The sequence below is a fragment of the Callithrix jacchus genome, chromosome 3 (genome assembly GCF_049354715.1).
Source record: "Callithrix jacchus isolate 240 chromosome 3, calJac240_pri, whole genome shotgun sequence".
Classification (NCBI taxonomy): Eukaryota; Metazoa; Chordata; class Mammalia; order Primates; family Cebidae; genus Callithrix; species Callithrix jacchus.
The window spans coordinates 84,352,616-84,371,469 of NC_133504.1; the positions used below are offsets into that span (position 1 = coordinate 84,352,616).

At 39.4% G+C, this 18,854-nt stretch overlaps 1 protein-coding gene and 1 pseudogene across 15 annotated transcripts in view; both read right to left on the bottom strand.

The window, feature by feature from the left end:
• ANK2 (ankyrin 2) overlaps positions 1-18,121 on the bottom strand; it is a 589,059-nt gene extending 570,938 nt beyond the window's left edge. For all 15 annotated transcript variants that reach the window (XM_078366661.1, XM_078366656.1, XM_078366650.1 and 12 more), the window contains exon 1: positions 17,961-18,121. The gene's annotated coding sequence lies outside the window, so the exon portion shown is untranslated. The remainder of the gene's footprint in view (positions 1-17,960) is intronic.
• On the bottom strand, positions 8,748-9,990 carry LOC144581766 (transcription initiation factor TFIID subunit 4B pseudogene; annotated as a pseudogene).
• Positions 18,122-18,854: the final 733 nt, after the last annotated feature.

An 18,854-nucleotide genomic window follows, 5' to 3' on the forward strand; every position in this document is an offset into this window, starting at 1 on the left:
CGAGACAGAGTTTAGCTCTTTGTTGCCCAGGCTGGAGTACAGTGGTACAATCTTGGCTCACTGCAACCTCTGCCTCCCTGGTTCAAGTGATTCTCCTGTCTCAGCCTCCCGAGTAGCTGGGATTACAGGTGCCCACCACCACACCAGGCTAATTTTTGTATGTTTAGTAAAGTCAGGGTTTCACCATATTGGCCAGGCTGGTTTTGAACTCTTGACCTCAGGTGATCCACCCACCTCAGCCTCCCAAGTTCTGGGATTACGGGTGTGAGCCACTGCGTCTGGCCTATAATTCTTTTTAAAGTCATCCTTCAATCAAAAAATCTCTATACCCAGGATGAAGAGCAGACATGCATCATTATTGCCTTAAAGCTGGTCATTGAAATCTGAACTGGCTTGCCATGGATTGTCTGTAAAACAATTGAAAAGATAAGCCGCTTCCTTGTTCTTTGATGTTCTTCCTTCACTTCACACTTCACCTTTTATTTGAAAAGCAGTGCCATTTTGTGACAGTTTTCAATGCTCCAAATCTGAATTAATACACAGAATAGCATTCATCTTATCCAAACCACACCTTAATACATTAGGAAAACCATTCAAATTTGTAAAAATATTTGGCATCATCTACACTTTAAAGACTCAGCACATATTCATAATAACTGTACATCAAAATAGACAGAAGGAATGCACTAGAATGACCAAAAATGTCTCTTGTTTTCCAGGCTGTCACTAAAATATGTGTATGCTCCTTCAGCAGATTTCATTGGGGGGAAAAAAAAAGCCTGATCCTGAGCATCAGAGAGCCAATTGTTCTTTTCTAGTCTGCCGTGCTGACTCTATATTATCTTCAGCACATATTTTCAAATCACTTAACCTTTCTGCCTTCTGTATATTTTAAAACTGGGACCTGTGAATGAAAGTACAGTGTGTGTCAGCTATTACCTAGAAACACAGGAAAAAGGAATGAGGTAATGCTGAGAAAGGCTAGCTTTATCCATCACGTGGACAAAGTGTTACCAAACGAGGGGTGCAAAATGTCTTCATGGACAGATGGTGCTTCTGAGAAGGGAAAGATTATGGGAGGAGAGAAAGGAACAGAAGAGAAGTCCACAGAGGAAAGAGAAAAAAATGGCCATTTTTGGTAGGGGAAAGTTGAAGACTAACGCTAAGGCCTAAGATGTTACCAAGATGAAGAACCTATGGGAAACTGAAATATCAAAGGTACAGAAGAAACAGTAATTCTTGTGAATTACTAGAAAAGATAACTTAGCATATCAACAGTAAAGCAAGTGCTATTCATTCTAAATTACTGTTTCATGAAAACAATAATTGTTCATAATTCTATTTAATTTTAATTCCCACATTGAGTTTAGACAGAGTACTAGAAGTAATACAGATTTAGAGTTTTATCAGGATAACTTTTTTTTTTGACGTGGAGGATGGAGTCTCTCTCTGTCACCCAGGCTGGAGTGCAGTGACACAGTTTTGGCTCACAACAACCTCTGCCTCCCAGGTTTAAGCTATTCTCCTGCCTCAGCCTCCTGAGTAGCTGGGATTACAGGCATGTGCCACCACGCCCACCTAATATTTTGTATTTTTAGTAGAGCCATGGTTTCACCATGTTGGCCAGGCTGGTACTGAACTCCTGACCTCAGGTGACCCACCCACCTTGGCCTCCCAAAGTGCTGGGATTATAGGCGTGAGCCACTATGACTGGCCCATTAGCGTAACTTTCTAATCCTAAAAATGAATTGAAAACCATGTGTGAGGTAGGAAGGCCAAGACAGAGAAGGAGAGGAACGTTCACCCTAGTTTCACAAATCAGAATTAAATGAAGTGCCGTTTACATTCCACCTGGTCCTTTCCAGATTGGGACTCCCTGAAAAGCAGACATTTCCCAGTATGCACCAAGGCCTCTCTATTAGTCCGTTTTCACACTGCTGTAAAGATACTACCCAAGGCTGGATAATTTATAAATAAAAGAGGTTTAATTGACTCACAGTTCTGCATGGCTTCAGAGGCCTTGGGAAACTTACAATCATGGCAGAAAGTGAAGTGGAAGCAGGCACTTTCTTCATGAGGTGGTGGGAAGGAGAAGGAGAATGAGGAAGTGCCACACTTTATGAGGTCTCATGAGAACTCAGTCACCATCATAAGAACAGCAAGGGTAAACTGCCCCCATGGTCTAACCACCTCCCACCAGTCCCCTCCCTCAACATGTGTGGCCTACAATTCAAGATGACATTTGGGTGGGGTCACAGAGCCAAACCATATTATTCCACCCCGGCTTCTCCCAAATCTCATGTCATTTTCACATTTTAAAACCAATCGTGCCTTCCCAACAGTCCCTCAAAGTCTTAACTCATCCCAGCATTAACTCAAAAGTCCAAGTCCAAAGTCTCATCTGAAACAAGGCAAGACCCTTCCACCTAAGAGCTTATAAAATCAAAAGCAAGTTAGTTACTTCCAAGATACAATAAGGTACAGGCATTAGGTAAATGTTCCCATTCCAAATGCGATAAACTGGCCAAAACAAAGGCTGCACAGAGCAGAGCAGCCTTGGACCTAGCCCATGAAACCATTTTATCCTCCTAGGCCTCTGGACCTGTGATGGGAGGGGCTGCCTCAAAGGTCTCTGAAATGTCTTGAAGACATTTTTCCTATTGTCTTGGTGATTAACATTTGGCTCCTCATTACTTATGCAAATTTATGCATCTAGCTTGAATTTCTCCCCCAAAAATTGGTTTTCCTTTTCTACCATATGGTCAGGCAACAAATTTTCCAAACTTTTATGCTATGTTTCCCCTTTAAACCTAAGTTCCAATTTCAAATCATCTCTTTGTGAGCACATATAACTGTGCACTTTCAGGAAAAAAACAGGTCACCTCTTGAATGCTTTGCTGCTTAGAAATTTCTTCTGCCGGATACCCTAAATCATCTCTCTCAAGTTCAAAGTTTCACAGCTCTTTAGTGCAGGGACAAGATGCCACCAGTCTCTTTGCTAAAGGATGGCAAGAGGGACCTTTACTCCAGTTCCCAATATGTTCCTCATCTTCATACGAGATCACCTCAGCCTGACTTCTTGTCCATATCACTATCAGCATTTTGGCCAAAATCATTCAACACATCTCTAGGAAGTTCCAAACTTCCCTCTCTGCCTGTCTTCTTCTGAGCCCTCTAAATTCTTTCAAACTCTGCCTGTTACCCAGTTCCAAAGTCACTTCCACATTTTTAGGTTATCATTATAGCAGTGCCCCACTGCCTTGGTATCAATTCTCTGTATTAGCCCATTCTCACACTTCTATAAAGATGTTACCTGAGACTGGGTAATTTATAAATAAAAGAGGTTTAATTGACTCATAGTTCTGTATGGCTGGGGAAGCCTCAGGAAACTTACAATTATGGCAGAAGGGGAAGCAAGACACTTTCTTCACAAAGTGGCAGGACGGAGAGAGAGCAAGGAAATGCCATACTTTAAAACCATCAGCTCTCATGAGAAGTCACTCATTATCATGAGAACAGCATGGGGAAACTGTCCCCATTATCCAATTACCTCCCATCAGGTCCCTGCTTCAACACGTGAGGATTACAATTCCAGATGAGATTTGGGTGGGGACACAAAACTAAACTGTATAAGCCTCCCAGGATAGAAAGCTGTGACCCCAGCAATTCCAGATATGTCTCCATAAAGGCCAACAAAAGAATGACCTTTCACAGCAAAAATCTCAGGGACCCTGTTTATTTATTTATTACTCCTGAAAACAGCCTAGGAAAAAAAAGGAATCGTCATTACTGCTCAGATTGGAGAAAAATTAAGAAATGGAGAAAAGTGGCACTATTTATTGAACATCTGTTTGCTAAGCCCTATCCAATAGAATTTGTGCTATTTCATGTATTCCTCAAATTTTGGCAGAAAGTTTATTTTATTGAGCACTTAATCTATGTGAGGCACTTTACCAAGCATTTTGATATTTTTTTATTTAATTCTTAAAACACTCCAGAAATTGGATATTATTCTCTGTATATCAATTAAGAAAATGAAGCTTAGAAAGAATAAATTAAAGGAAAGAAAAAAGGAGGAATAATTTGCCCATTATCATGTAATAAACAAGTAATTAACCAAGAATTAAAATACAGATCTGGCCTCTTATATCTATATGAAATTCATACACACAGAGTGAAAAAGTCTGATAATTATTTTTCCATTAAAATATAACTATAAAGTTATATAGTTTATTATTCATTATAAATATATAAGAGAAAATATAATTAAAAATGTAAACAAACCAAAAAAGCAAATACTTTAAGTAATAGATGATCAATTAAATTATAGTACAATAAAATGCTCTGTGGTTGTTAAAAGGAATAGGGCAACTGTATACTTAGGCTTATCAAATAGTTATGAGGGAAACTTCTTTGTAGAACAATTTCAAGTAACAAGTACAAATAGAATGCAAGAATTAAAAAATCATTTTGTAATCCCTAATGGAATAATGGACTCAATCATTAATAATGACTGCATGCCAAAAACATCAAGTGAAATGTTGATGGCAGATGAGGCTGACACCAGCCAAATCCTCTCCTAAATCTTAGCATCATTCAAAGTGAAACATGAGACATATGGGCCTCCTGAGGTGATACAGCAGGAAGAGCAGAGCAAGCACCCCCTATGAAGGAATCTTGGTAAATATATTGAACCCTAATCTAATTGAGACTCAAATACAATGGATAGAGGAACAAGTTGAACCACACCTGGAGGAAACAACCAGTCAAATCCAGAAGGTGTGGCATTCTACCAAACAGATAAGCCGGTTTCTCAAAGAAATAAATGTCTGTTTTTTAAAGGAAAAGGATTATTAAAGATCAAGAAAGACCTAAGAGATGCCATATGTGGACCTAATTTGACTCTAAAAGAAAATGCAACTGCAAAAAGACATTTTTTGAGAAAATCAGAGCAAATGAAAAATGGACTGGATATGGGATTATACTAACAAGTATTGTTAATTTTCTGAGATGTGGTAATGGCTTTGTAGTTTTTTTAAGTCCTTTTAATATTAGAAATACATACAGAAGTATTTATGGGTAAAATTACATAATATCTAGGATTCATTCTTAAATACTTCCAAAAAAGGGGAAAGCTATAGATGGAACCAGATTTGCAAATGTATTTCTTATTATAGAAATTTTCTAACATACACAATAGCAGAGAAAATTATATAACAAATCTGTATACACTTAGCTTCAACATTTTGCCAATCTTGGTTCAAGCTATTCCTTCCACACATACTTTTTTCTTCTGGTGTATCTTAAAGTAAATCTCAAACATCAAGGAACTTATCATTTCAGTCATAAATATTTCAACATGCTTCTCTAAGAACATTTTTTTAAATATAACCATCAAGCCACTATCTCACCTAACAAAGTTAATAACTCTTTAATATCATCTAATGCATAGTAAGAATGTCAAAATATTTATATAAGTATTGAACTGGATAATGGATACCTGGGGGTCCATTTTGCATTCTAGTTTTGTGTACATTTTTCATAATAAAACATTTCTTTAAAGCATAAGGCAACTTTGTATGTACTGACAGCAAATAATCTTCAAGACGTTAAATAAAAAAAGGCACAGAATAGTATATGTAATATGTTACAATTTTTGTTTTAAAAGTTATATATTTGTACATATAGTCATAGAATATTCTTGGAAGACACACATGGAATTAAAAATAGCAGTTGTCTCTGAGGAGGAGAACTGGAGCACCAGGGATGAAAAAAGACTTATTTATCCTTTGTACCTTTTGAATTTCGGACACTCTATTATGTATTTTAAAACATAATCATTCATAAATTAAAAGAAAAAATATACAGCCACCTGAGTGCATCACGTATCTTCAAAACTAATCATTAAGTGTAAATGAGAGTAGTCACTGCCTAAACCACTATAATTTTGACCTATCAGATTTATCCTGCAAAATTGCCCTGACATCTCTAAAATCAGACATCTCTAGCCAGCTGTCTGTCCAATCCAATATTCTAGTGCTCTAGATTTTAGAGCTACTGTGGTCTAAAGATTGGCATTTCAGCCTGTTATTTTCTCCCCTTACCCGCAACCTCATGTTTGGCTAACTCTGTTTTAAAACTTCACATAATTCTTTATTCTAAGGCTTTCTTCAGTACAACTTCTGGGGAATTTGCTTCACTATCAGAACAGTTAAGCCTCTTTCTGTTTCTCTTGTGGATTGAACTGAAAGTAAGACCACCTTTCAAACTGTCCCATGTCCAAACGAAGCTAGTCTTCCCATCCAGTTGCTACAGATCACTTTCTGTCCTTCCAACCTACTTGTCCTAGCTCCACATCCTAACATACAGTATGCTACCTGCTAGCTGTCTTTATGTGAATTTGTCTCTTTCAACTTAAATTCTAAATAACTTAAACTGATGAGTGCTTAAACACAAGTATACAGTTGTCCCTTTACAACAATTTAGATTTAACTGAAGCAGAATATTGGAGGTTGTGAAGCAAGAATATATATATATCCTTTTAAAATAATTTTTCTGGCCGGGCGCAGTGGCTCACGCCTATAATCCCAGCACTTTGGGAGGCCGAGATGGGTGGATCACGAGGTCAAGAGATCAAGACCATCCTGGTCAATATGGTGAAACCCCGCCTCTACTAAAAATACAAAAATTAGCTGGGCATGGTGGCGCACGCCTGTAGTCCCAGCTACTCGGGAGGCTGAGGCAGGAGAACTGCTTGAACCCAGAAGACAGAGGTTGTAGTGAGCCAAGATCGCGCCATTGCATTCCAGCCTGGGTAAGAAGAGCAAAAACTGCGTCTCAAAAAATAAAATATTTTTTTTGAATTTCTTCTTTTCAATCCGAAATGGAAAAATGAAGCAACAGTGCATAACAGCAGAAGACCATGGAATGCTATTCTCTGTGTGAAATTTTAGAGCAACAATTATTTTTAGTAACATCTGGGCCAAATGTTCTTACAGGACTTAGTTTATTCTGAAATTGAATATCATACAATATCAGGATGAGGTATTTAAAATTCTGCAGTACTACTCCATGAATAACAATTGGAATGACTCTCCTTTTATCCATATCAACAAAGTTTTAGTAAGCATAGAGTATATAACATGAAGAAACAATAATCTTTCCTGGGAAAAATAAAATAAATTTGTGACTGTAAAATGATGCAAAATCTACTTTTTTCTTCCAACTTTTATTTTAGGTTCAGAAGTACATGTGCAGGTTTGGTATATAAGTAAACTGTGGTGCTGCGGCTCATGCCTGTAATCACAGCACTTTGGGAGGCTGAGGCAGGCAGATCACTTAAAGCCAGGAGTTCGAGACAAGTCTGGTCAACATGGCGAAACCCTGTCTCTACTGAAAATACAAGAATTAGCCTGGCATTGTTGGTTCACGCCTGTAGTCCTAGCTACTCGGGAGGCTGAGGCAGGAGAATTGCTTGAACCTGGGAGGCAGCCACCTGAGATTGTAGCACTGTACTCTAGCCTGGGTGACAGAATGAGACTGTCTCCAAAAAAAATTGCATGTTACAGGGGTTCAGTGTGTAGATTATTTTGTCACCCAGGTAATAAGCATAGTAATCAATAAGTATCAATCTTCACTCTCCTTTTACACTCCACCTTTAAGTAGGCCCCAGTGTCTACTATTTCCTTCTTTGCATCCATGTGTATTTGTACTCCATGTTAAGCTTCCACCTATAAATTAGAACATCTGGTATTTGGTTTCCTGTTACTGTGTTAATTCACTTAGGACAAGCCTCCAGCTCCATCCACATCGCTGCAAAGAACATTATCTCATTATTTTCATGACTGCATAGTATTCCATGTTGTGTATAAACCACATTTTATTTACCCAGTCCACTGTTGATGGGCAGTTAGGTAGATTCCATGCCTTTGCTATTGTGAATAGTACTGCAATGAACATACGTGTGTATGTGACTTTATGGTAGAACAATTTATGTTTCTTTGGTTATATAATCAGTACTGAGATTGCTATATCAAAGGGGAGCTCTGTTTTAAGTTCTCTGAGAAATCTTCAAACTGTTTTCCATAGTGGCTGACCTAGTTTACATTCCCACCAGCAGTGTAAAAGTGTTCCCTTTTCTCTGCAACCTCACCAGCATCTGTTATTTTTTGACTTTTTAATAACAGCCTTTCTAACTATTATGAGATGGTATCTCATTGTGGTTTTGATTTGTATTTCTCTAATGATGAGTTTTGAGAATTTTTTTCATATGCCTGTTGGCCACATCTATGTCTTCTTTTGAGAAGTGTGCCTCCATGTCCTTTGGTCTTTCTTTCTTTCTTTCATTTTTTTTTTTTTAAGAGATGGGGTCATACTGTGTGGCCCAGTCTAGTCTCAAACTCCTGTTCTCAAGGCAATCCTTCTGCTTTGACCTCCCAAAGTGCTGGCATTATAGGCGTCAGCCACTACACTAGGCCTAAGGATATAATCAATGTAATTGTAAATATATATGTACCCAACACTGGAGCACCTGGATATAAAGGGAGAAATAGACTCTAATCCAGTAATAGTTGAAGACTTCAACACTCTACTCTCAGCACTGGACAGATGTGATGCCCCCAGCTTTGCTCTTTTTGCTTAGGATTGCTTTGTTTATTTGGGCTTTTTTTATTCCTTGTAAATTTTAGAATAGCTTTTTTTGGTTCTATAAAAAATATTGTTGACACTTAGGAATAGTATTGAATCTGTAAATTGATTTGGGCAGTATGGCCATTTTAACAATATTGATTTTTCCTATCCATAAGCATGAAATGTTTTTCCATGTATTTGCTCTTTCATATTAGTGACTATTTTCCAGAAACTGAAATTTTAGGACAGTGCAACAATGCTTTTTGTGTCTTCTTTGGTGGTAAATAGCAAGGATCTGAAAGGAGAGTAGAGTGGCCACTTCAGAAGGGTCAGGTATAGAGCTCAAGAATACTTCATCTCCTGTTCCTGTTCCATACAAAATATCAAGTCTCTGAGGCAGATTTTCATGGTTCTTGGACAAAGCAACTGTTTGGTGGCTGTCAGGCTGCATGTCCCAGAAGCAAGAAGGTTGTCTTTTAAGCCCTCACTTTCAGATTCTAGTGGTCTTTTCTTCCTTGGTCCAATAGCGGCAAGAGCTGTGAGACTAGCATCTCTATGCTGTATCCGTGCAAGTTCCAGTTGTAACTCTTTGGCTTTATGCTTTAATTTCAGCTGTTCTGGATCTTCTTTATTAGAAGAACTCTTGGCTGCCTTAAGAAACATTTTTCTTTCTTCTAAATCCTTTCTCTGCTTTTCCAATTGATCCAGCTTTTCAAGAAATTTGAGCTGTGACCTGGTATCACTACACAGGATGTAATTTTCACTTGCCTTGTAAGTAGTCATTTGATGTTGAGCAATTGCACTCAGTTTTTCTAGAAGGCCTCGTAATTGTTCCTGTGTTATATGGGAGATCAAGCTCACAGCATCAGAGTCAAGCTCTGTGATGTCATGCTTTTTACCAATGTCTAAAATCCTCTTTTGTAGATCTCCAATAAAAAGAAGTGGTTCATCTTTATATGACTGAATGCATGTGCCAACCAGTTCAGAGCTTGTTGCTAAGATTCAGGCATTTTCTTCATTAAGGTTGACCCCTGCCATAGTAGTCACATCATTGATGTCATCTTCATCTCTGAAGCTTGTGGTTCCATTGTCTTTATTTTATTTTTCCTGAGTAGGAGATGCTTGAAGTGACAGAATTTTATTTCCAGAATAATTTGCTTTAGAATGGAAGCTGAAAGAAATTGACTGGTAGGTATTATGGTGTTCACTGGCATCCCTCTTCTGTTCAAATTTCTGAATGGTCAGTGCTGGGGAATGTGAAAGTGTGGTCACTTGTTTTTCTTTCTTTTTCTTTTTTTTTTTTTTTTGAGATGGTGTTTTGCTCTTGTTGCCCAAGCTGGTGTGCAATGTCACAATCTTGGCTCACTGCAACCTCCACCTCTCAGGTTCATGTGATTCTCCTGCCTCTCTAGTAGCTAGAATTACAGGCGTGTACCACCACGCCCAGCTAATTTTTATTTTTAGTAGAAATGGGGGTTTCCCCACGTTAGCCAGGCTGGTCTCGAATTCCTGACCTCAGGTAATCCGCCCACCTGGGCCTCCAAAGTGCTGAGATTGCAGCCGTGAGCCACCATGCTCAGCCCACTTGTTTTCCATTGCCTCCTGAAGGCTGCTGAACTACTAGTTGCTTAACTTTAACTACCTGTGGAATCCCAGCTGGTTGTGAAAGGACAGGCCCAGCTGGGCAATTTGATTTGAATTGGAGTGCCAATAACAGGTTTGTCAGATGTGGTTTCACAAATGGAAGACAAATAGCTGCACATGAAGTTTCTCCAAAAGTTACTGCCGGACAGTGTTACTTACTGACCTTCCAGAGACAACTGCCTTTTCAGGTTGCAGTGAGACCACTGTCACTGTGTTTAGTACAGTCACAAGTGGTTTTGAAGTCTGAAGCAAAACAGACCACACAATATTATAGAAATTTATAGTCAAAACAGTAAGAACAGGTGATGAGATAGGGACTTAGAAAGTCTGGACTGACTGGATTCTCAAATGACAAGTCACACATTTGGGGCAAGTTCTTCTTACCATCTATGAAATGTCCATAAATAAATGAAGTATTAGAACAGGGTCCTGAAGATGGAAAGCGCTCAGTGTTTGGTAGTGATGGTGTTAGAACATGCTACCCCAAAATATGGCACTTTGGCATTTGAGGAAGTAGTCGAAGCAGAAAAGTTACTTGCTGATCTTTTCTTGCCCTCCTCCCCTGAAGTAAGCCAAAAACAATTTTGTGACCTTCCTGTAAAATAAGTCATAAGGCTCTCATGGAAAGGTGCCCACCCTATATCTGGAGGAAAGGAATGTGCTTGACTCCACAGGCACAGGGACAGAGACAAATTTGAACACACAGGTCTAGCTAAGCCCCCCAGTTTATTAACATCAGATCATACCTCCTTTGTCCAATCATACTTTTCCACCACTGTCTGCCCTTCATCAAACCTAAGCACAAAAATGTACAAATTTACCTGTTTCTTTGGGTCTTCATTTCTGAAGGCTCGTAGGTTATATAAACATATTAATTAAATAAATTTGGTTTATGCTTTTCTCTTGTTAATCTGTCTTTAGTTATTGGTGACTCAGCCATGAACTTAGCAATGGATGAGGAAAAGAAATCTTTCCTCCCCTACAACAGTTGCTATTGTAGTATTAGTAGTCTTGTTGATAGTATTATCATTACTTGTAATACTTCCTCAAAAACCAGTTTAATCAGATGAAAAGGACATAAACCATATCAATAGGGTTAAGGGATAAGGGATCTAACTATGTCAACAAAATCCGATAATACTGGGTCTTAAAGGATGAAATTTTCTTTCCAACTGAGGAAAGTAGATAGTCTTTTTCTAAATCAATATGTACAGAAACAGTTTTTTACCAAATCCTCTTAAAATCTGCATTATAATTACATTTTCTAGTGTGGTTGCTGTGCAATAGAATTCCATGGCTTCTTTTCCATGCTCAAAACAAAGAATAAAAACATGCTAAAGGTGGGGTGCAATGGCTCACACGTATAATCCCAGCACCTTGGCAGGCCAAGATGGGCTGATCACTTGAGGTCAGGAGTTTGAGACCAGCCTGGCCAGCCTGGTGAAATCCCATCACTACTAAATCTACAAAAACTAGCCGGGTGTGGTGGCGCATGCCTGTAGTCCCAGCTACCTGGGAGGCTGAGGCAGGATAATGGCTTGAACCCAGGAGGCAGAGGTTGCAGTGATCTGAGACCATGCCACTGCACTCCAGCCTGGGCAACAGAGCAAGACTTCATCTCAAAAAGAAAAAAAAAAAGGGCTAAAGATAGAGTACAATGGCTCACACCTGTAATCCCAGCACTTTGGGAAGCTAAGGCTAAAGGATTGCTTGAAGCCAGGAGTTCAAAACCAGCCTGGGCAACATAGCAACACCCTGTCTCCACAAAAATAAAACAAAAAATCAACTGGTCATGGTTGTAGTCCTGTCACTCTCCTATAGTCTTGTAATCTTAGTTACCCAGGAGGCTGGGGCAAGAGGATCACTTGAGGCCAGGAGTTCGAGAGTACAGTGAGCTATGATCACACCACTGCACTCCAGCCTGGGTAACAGAACAAGACCCTATCTCTCTCTCTCTCTCTCTCTCTCTCTCTCTCTCTCTCTCTCTCTCTATATATATATATATATATATATATATATATATATATATATAATGTTTTGATTTTTTGTTTAGAGATTTTCTAGAGAGAGAGAATAAATCTATATATCTATATACATATATATACACATAGAGAGAGGGAGATGAGAGAGAAAGAGAGATAGAGATGCTGAAAACCTACAACACATCCAAGGTGCAAAGACAATACACAATTTTTACAAGGAAACTCTCCACATAAAGTTTAGGGTATAAATTAGGTTTAAAAGATTGTACTTAAAAAAAATGGGCATTAATCAAAACAGACTGAAGTATAGAAGCCTAAATCCATGATCAGAAAAATTCATCTATAACTTCCATGGACCCCAAACAGTAATCTCAGATTTCACATTGAATCTGGCTAAGTCACTAGCACAGTAAACAGTAGCATCTGGCTCTCATGTAGGATGGTATATACAATGGGCTGATCCATAACTTTAGTCTACTTTGGACATTTAGATGGATGGGCTGAGAGCCCAGTGTGTCATAATAACCCTGAAAAACTTTTGGCTCTGGCTGTGAACGCATTAGCATTAACTGAAATTTGTTGCTTTGTTTACAACAAGAGATGTTTGCTTGTGCTTTCTGCCTTAATGGAATTGGTTAAAGGCACCAAGACCTCAAAGAGTGAAATTTACAATGAGTACAGCAGCTATTCACTGTACTGAACTTTGCATTTTTTTTTTATTTCCTCTTAGTTACATCTTTTTTAAATAAATGATATCTTTATTTGGAGTTTCTGTCTGTTCATATTAGGACCATTAACAACTAATATCCCCTGCCCAATTTTTTCTTTCCTCCATAACCTGAAGCTTAAAATAAGTAACCATTTAGAGGGTTCCTTGAAGATGTCACCATTTAGAAATGTCACACATGCAGTCATTTGTTTCTGAGCTAGAAAGTGCGGGCTGTTTAGAACAGTGTTCCAATTATTCTTTTTGAAACCACTCAAAGCTACCAGAACTAATTTCTCCCAACATGTCACTGGAGTTTAATGTCTACCATGAAAAGATACCCTCACTCAACCAGTAGAAACTGATTACTGCATATCCAGGATATAATCAGAGGCTCTCTTTATTCACTTTGAGATTTCCAAATATTATAATTAAGCAACACCCAATTTAATTTTGTGCTTATTGCTTATACAAATGGCATCAATATGGATGAATTATCTATGACATTTATTTATATCTGCATTATGTTAAGCAAATACATGGGAGTCTTATCCTTACCAAAATAAGATTGAATAATTAACAGATGGGCATTCTAATAACATTATGGAAAAGCATAATGTTGAATTACCTTTTAAATCTCATTATTCTCATAAGCAAGAATTGCAATGTTCTATATATTTGTTCTATCATTCAATGAACAAGTATTTTTTGAAAATCTCTTGTGGGTCTAGCATTGATCTCAAGAGAGAAAAAATTAATCTGAAATTCTATTTTGAATTAAACATCTTTTAAATGTTTTTTGTTTGGTTTGGTTTGGTTTTTTGGGGGGAGTTTCTTTGAAACAGGGTCACACTCTGTCACCCAGGCCAGAGTGCAGGGTGCATTCTCAGCTCACTCCAACCTCTGCTTCCCTGGTTCAAGCTATCCTCCTACCAAAGCCCTCCAAGTAGCTGGGACCACAAGCGCATGCCACCATGACCAGCTAATTTTTGCAATTTTATTAGAGACAGGGTTTTGTCATGTTGGCCAGGCTGGTCTTAAACTCCTGACCTCAAGTGACTTGTTCGCCTCAGTGTCCCAAAGTGCTGGGATTTACAGTCATGAGCTACCTACCACAACCAGCCTTAAATGGTTTTGTTTTTTGTTTTGTTTTGTTGGTTTTTTGGGGTTTTTTTTGAGACAGAGTTTCACTCTTGTTGCCCAGGTTGGAGTGCAATGGTGGGATCTTGGCTCACTGCAGCCTCCGCCTCCCACATTCAAATGATTCTCCTGCCTCAGCCTCACAAGTAGCTGGGATTACAGGCATGCACCACACACCCAGCTAATTTTACATTTTTTAGTAGAGACAGGGTTTCTCCATGTTGGTCAGGCTGGTCTTGAACTCCCAACCTCATGTGATCTGCCCGCCTCAGTCTCCCAAAGTGCTGGGATTATAGGCATGAGCCATGGCACCTGGCCTTAAATGGTTTTTAAATATGTCACCATAAATAGGCCTGTATAAAGAAAGAACATTAGTCAGGCACAGTGGCTCATGTCTGTAATCCCAGCACTTTGGGAGGCTGAGATGGGTGGATCATTTGAGCTCAGGAGTTCAAGACCAGCCTGTGTAACATGGTGAAACCCTGTGTCTACAACAAATATAAAAGTTAGCTGGGTGTGGTGGTCTGCACCTGTAGTCCTAGGTACTTGGAGGGCTGAGGTAGGAGGATGGCTTGAGCCCAGGAGGTGAAGGTGGCATTGAGCCAAGATCACACCAATGCACTCCAGCCTGGGTGACAAACAGACCCTGTCTCAAAGAAAAAAAAAAAATTATATGACTCCGAAAACCACCCAAATAGAATGAAGCTTCTAAATGTTCTCATGGTATGTGATTTGTCATAACTGAACAACAATCCCCCTTATTAATTAGTGTAGAAGACAGCATAGTGGTGCTCCCTATAAGCCCAGCTACTTGAGAGTCTGAGGTAAGGGGATCACTTGAGTTCAAGAGTTCAATTTACATGAGCTGTCATCACACCACTGCACTCCAGCCTGGGTGATAGAATGAGACCCAGTCTCAAAAAAAAAACACCAGGTAGGGTGGTCTACATTCTCAGAAAGCGAAGATTAGAAAACTGTAACGATCAGGTATTTGAAATCTCATCACATGACCCACAAAGAATATAAACATGCTACTTTCCTAAGAAAACAGAACTTAATTTTCTTTGTAAAGATTTTCCAATCTGAACTAGACATGACGGTGCATGCCTGTAATCTCAGCTACTGGGGAATCTAACACAGTAGGATCACTTGAGCCCAGGAGTTTCAGACTGTCCCTGACTACATAGCAAGACTTCATCTCTACGAAAAATTTTTTTAATTATCCCCGTACAGCAGCATGCGCCTATAGCCCCAGCCACTCAGAAGTCCAAGGCTGAAGGATTGTTTAAGCCCCAGTTTAAGGTTACATGAGCTATGATCATGCCCCTGCACTCCAACCTGGACAACAAAGAGAGACTCTAACTAAAAAAACAAACAGAAAAACAAAGGCAAAGCTGGGCACAGTGGCTCATGCCTGTTATCCTAGCTACTTGGAAGGCTAAGGCAGGAGGATTACTTGGCCCAGGAGTTGAGTCCAGCTTAGACAACATAGCAAGAACTTACCTCTAATTAAAAAAAAAAAGACTTTCCAATCTATTACAAGACCTTCTTCAGCAAAGAGGCAAAGAAAGTGAAATTACAGTCATTTTACTATGCTAATAATTCTACAGTATTATAAATAAAATAAAAAAGAACCAGAAATTTTTTTAAAACACCTAATTTTTAAAGAAAATATTCTCTCCCTAGGTTGCATGATTGCAGAAGGAGCACTGGGCTGGGAGTCAGGTGATTTGGGTTCTGGTCCCAACTCTGTCACTCATCAGATGTATAACTCTAGCCAGCTTTCCTCTCTGTGAAATACAGCTTGAACTATCAGTGCTAATAGGGTCTGATCCTGCTCTAAGTCTGTAACTATAGGTATTTCCCTGAAAAGCAGAAATCTGGAGAATTGTGGATAGCCTCTCTTCATTAAACATAGTCAGCCTAATGTTATGATTAAGACAGAAAGAGAATACAGGGCATTAAATAGACTTGTGTGAGATAGAAAAATGGATCACTTTCTTCCATTTCTTTTCATATTACTGTGTTCGTTTTTAAAGAAAAGGAATTCTAAAAACCCCCACAAATGGGTATCTTCACAGATATGTGTCTGCAGAGAAATGAGGGTGCTTCAGTTTTGTAACCGAGGAATCCATGTGCCCAAGAATGGGCATCATTTTAGCACACTGCCGTTCAGAGAGAATTTTCGGCATGTGGCCAAAAAAGGGGGTGTGGTCTAGGCAGAGAGGGAGGGCTGGGTCAAGAAGAGAATCTCTGAATTCCTCTCACTGGGCTCAACCTACATGAAATGGCTAACAAAATTACGAGCAGTGACGGAGACCCTTTCCAGGATAAATCCAGCTTCATTTAACAATATGGAAGGAGGAGAAAGCAGGGTGGGGTTGGAGGATCTTCCATTTTTCTGCGTCTTCATTTTATATGGCTTGTACCTGTAACATACAGGGCTCAAAAGATGAATTAGAACTGTCTCTGCGCTAGAGTTTATGCAGTTCAGTGGAAGAGAATGGGAGGGGAATCATCTGTGTTCACAACATTATGGGTGGGGCATGCTCTCTTCTGTTGTTTGGTGTTCTCTGACTTAAACCATCTACTGCAAACGGCTAAAAAAATAGGACAAACCTCATCTAAGCATATTTTCTTTGCATTCATGCCATCATCTTTCTCACCCAAAAGTTTCTTCAATGCTTAAGTATTTCTGGAATCAGTCTTTGGCCCCAAAGTGTATGGTTTGTGCAGAAATTCACAGAAAAGACTAGGGTCTATTCCTTAAAAAAAATAAAGATTTTCCAATGCCTAAAGACATAGCCTAATTATTTGCCTATTATCCCCCAAAGGGACACCATACACCTTGACCTAGAACTCTATCAAGTGTTCACAGAAAAATGTCAGGGCAAATAAACAATACATTCTTATAAATTCCCCTTTATTTTTCCTTCCAACCACACACATTTATTTTCAGTTTCTAAAACAAACTTAATGTTATATGCCCAGAAGGAACAAAAAGATGTTATTGAATTTATTCCCTTGCTCTCCAAAAAGGCCACACCTAAGACACTGTCGAGCTGAGAATCATTCCTGATTCATGACTGTGGGAATGTGGTGCTTGTTAAGAATAAAAAAATAAAAACCAACCAAACAAAAACAAAACACAGTACTCAGGAATCTGTATCTATCACATTTCTCTCCACTCCTTAATTGGGCTCTTGATGCAGGAAAGACAATTGACTAGCTGGGAAAGGGAGAAAGAACTCCATCGTTCTTCCACTGCCAGCACCTGTTCTGCCAGCTGACACTCTCTAATATAAATTTTGACCATAAAAAAAGGCAATAGACTAACAGCTCTGCTGTTTACCAAAAACTAGTCAAATCTCTTCACTGCTGGTTCACCCCCGCTTTCTCTCACACCACCTACTCACCCAATGCAGAGAAGGGGTGGCACCCACTTTCTCCAGCTCAGACACAGCCAGTGTCTTAACACAAGCAATGATTCTGACCAAAAGAGCCACCACCCTCTTGCCCCTCTCTCTGCTTATCATACAGAGAAAACCAAGTCCACTCTGGGGCTGGAAATCTAAAATCAATTCACTTTAACCAGATCTTAAAAATCTACCCTATGATTACAGAAATAGAAAAATGCAAAGCAGAAAAATACATCACATGGAGAACAAACCAAAATCACGGCTTGGGAATATTTACACATCAGTGCTGCCTTTGAACTCCAGGATGGCATAGAAAGCGCCGCTGCCCAGCCCAGATCCAAGGAGGGGGTTTTACAAAGGCTTCCAGCACCCCCTATCAACAAAAACACTTCCTCCCCGCTTCCAAAATGCTCTGAATAAAAGCCTTCTTTAAGCACTTACTGGGAGCGGCAGCTTCTCTCTGCAATGTGCCTGTGAGTCACGCAGCAGGAGGGGCCCTGAAGCAGGGCAAGTCGGAGAGCCCCCAGCTTCCCTGCAAGCTGATGTCTATGAGACAGCAGCCCAGGAACCGACTTTCCCATTACAGCCTCAGACTGTAATCCATGTGCTTTCGGCGGGCCAGTCCCAGCTGCCCACAGAGCACCACATGATCTGCTCTGACATCAGATCAGCCAGACGTGACAACCCATCCGCCAGCCTCTTCCACACTCATGGGTTGCATCATTTGGGTGCCTTTGGTTTGCATTTAAGCAGGTGGTACAGAGTAAGGAACTGTTGTTTTCTCACAAAATATTTTTTTTTGTGGTTTCTTCTGTTCTAAAAGAAGGAAAAAAATAAGCAAGAAAAGCACTTGAATTTGTTGCAGCCTAAATGTATCAGATATATGGGAAGTAACTGGAGTTCCCTGCCTAGTTCAGGGAAGCTGAGGAATGAGCTACTGCCAAGATGCCAATGTTGTGGGAGTGATTTCATCTATAAATCACTACCACCACCATAGCCCACCACCTTTCAGTAGATCAGCTTTTATATGAGTTTATATATATACACATATATATACACACATACATATATGTTTAAGTCATAAAATATTGGTAGGTGGTGTGTGTGTGTGTGTGTGTGTGTGTGTGTGTTTTAAGCTAGTCACTACTGAGTTTAGTTCATGGACAATCTCAGGGAGGTAACCATTAGACTCAGTGCAATATACAATAATTCTATTTTAAGAAAATTCACATACAGTCCAACAGAAATAGACTTACAGATCTAGACAGATAAGCAGATAGGAAGTGAGAACTATCCATTCAGGCTTACATTCATTTATTCAGTAATCATTTATCC